Below are 2,175 nucleotides of genomic sequence, written 5' to 3'. Positions count from 1 at the left end.
CACACACACACACACACACACACACACACACACACACACACACACACACACACACACACATTGTTTAGATTTAGAAGAATGATTAAGATTTATAAAATCTCAGTTAATTTTATTCTGTTGATTAAATTATTTTTATAAAAAAATATTGCTTTTATAAAAGAATTGTTTTTAAAAAAGAGAATAAATTGAAAAGTAATCTTTATTTTGAATTACCAGAAACTTTTAGATATTTTTGTTGAAAGCAACGTTAAAACTGCTTTTGTATAGTAAATATACATAATAAGTATAGTATAAGTATTTAATATATATTTTGGTATATTAATATTTCATGCATTATATTTTAAATTAAGTCTTTTATACTGAGATAATTTTCGACTGCTTTCAATTTGCGTACAACAATTATAGATTCATGTTTTTATATAGATATATTTATCATTTGATTGTCAAATAATTTCTATATTCAAAATTTTATTTATGACAGAACAAAATTAATTGTCAAACGAGCTGATTGTAACCGTTATTATTAATATTACAATATTTCCTCTTGCAATTTTTTCTTTGAAGATTATTAAATGCAACTTAGATTAGAAAATGTATTATCTTGTCAGAAATATTCGCGAAGTCAAGCCGGTTACCATCTTTCTAAATATATACATTATGCATGATGTATGTTTTAACATACGTATAAATTTTATGGATTTCAATAAATTGCAAATATATTTTTTTATACGCTATACTTTATGCAATCTAGATTTCTATTCTACACAGAAGTGACTTCTGTTTGTGTTGGAAATTTTGATTTTATATTAAGTTGAAGCTCTCTCCTCAAAACATTCTAAGATAAAGTGTATATTTAAAAAGAGGGAGGGAGAGGGGAAAATTTGCTATGAATACGAAAGGGGGAACACAAAATATAATTGTCAAATTTGTTTGATATTTCTAACAAATTTGCATATTTTACAAATATTTTGCATTTGTCGCAAATCATTTTTGTAGCGGGTACAAAAAAAGAATAAATATTTGTTATACCTGCAAATAATTTCCGATCTCTTTATATGCAAATGAAATTTGCCGTTTTGGCATAGAATTAGCATTTAAATTTTTTACCTCAGTATGTGTAAAGGTGCATCTGAAATAACGCCCATTAATACAGTGCTATTTCTAATTAAAAAACCTGAATCGAAAAGTTTATCATTTTGCAATTTACAAAATAATTATCGAGATATTAATTTCGAAAGATTGCCAAATAAACGAATAAAATCGATGTATAAGATAATTTTAAGATATCTTTCAGTGTTCTTTGTGAAATATGTTGAAGATGTTTCTTAAAGAATCTCTTAAAGATATCTTAAAGTTGTCTTATATATCACGTGATTTTAAGCATTTTGCATTCGATTAGACATTTTCATTGGGTGATGAAAAAAAATATTGCGAAAATTGGAAAATAGTAGAGGACTTTTCGACTTGATTTTTTTGTTAGGAATAGCATGATTAATTGGCGTTATTTCAGACACACCCTATATACATAAAATTTTAATTACATTAATCGAGCAGAAGTTTATTAACTATAGTATATTAATTAAATATTATACATGTTGAGACGAAGAAATTTTTTGTTGCGATTTTGCTCGGTCAGTGTCATGAGATGCATTCTGTTGAGATGACTCGTTTTCCGCTTTAGTTTGTCATCGACAAGACCAACCGGTGATATGAATATATATATATATATATTCGAAGGTATATCCGGTTTGGATAGATGTTCTTCCTTCGACAATGACTCATAGCTCGTCCAACAGAACACGAGCATCATAATAGCAACAAACGTTCCCTGAGTTTTTGCACCTGCGTGCAGGTGCTAGTCCTATATAATTATCACTAATTTCTATACGAGAGCGAAACCTCGCTCGCTTGAGGTTTCGCTCTTCTCAGAATGGAACCTAGCCTGAGTCATCAAGGCACGTTCTATCTTTTGCTGCTCTATTTCCAACATAAAACTGTCCGCTCGAATCCTTTGCACCTGCTCGGACGCTTCTTCGCCCAAGTTTAACTCTGCGCAAAGGTTGCACCTTAAAGTAGCTAGTATTTTTTATCGCGATGATAACATAAATTTAGTAATCGCCTTTTTAGTTTCAGAGGATAAATTGATCTTTAAGCCACGAAATAACGAAAAAAATA

At 29.2% G+C, this 2,175-nt stretch overlaps 1 protein-coding gene across 3 annotated transcripts in view; it reads left to right on the top strand.

Annotated features, from left to right (window-relative positions):
• LOC108690324 (telomerase-binding protein EST1A) overlaps nucleotides 1–2,175 on the top strand; it is a 108,497-nt gene that overhangs the window by 24,493 nt on the left and 81,829 nt on the right. The gene's annotated exons all lie outside the window — the stretch shown is intronic.

The sequence above is a fragment of the Atta colombica genome, unplaced genomic scaffold (assembly GCF_001594045.1).
Source record: "Atta colombica isolate Treedump-2 unplaced genomic scaffold, Acol1.0 scaffold311, whole genome shotgun sequence".
In the NCBI taxonomy this organism is placed as follows: domain Eukaryota; kingdom Metazoa; phylum Arthropoda; class Insecta; order Hymenoptera; family Formicidae; genus Atta; species Atta colombica.
This window is presented reverse-complemented; position numbering and strand designations above follow the sequence as displayed.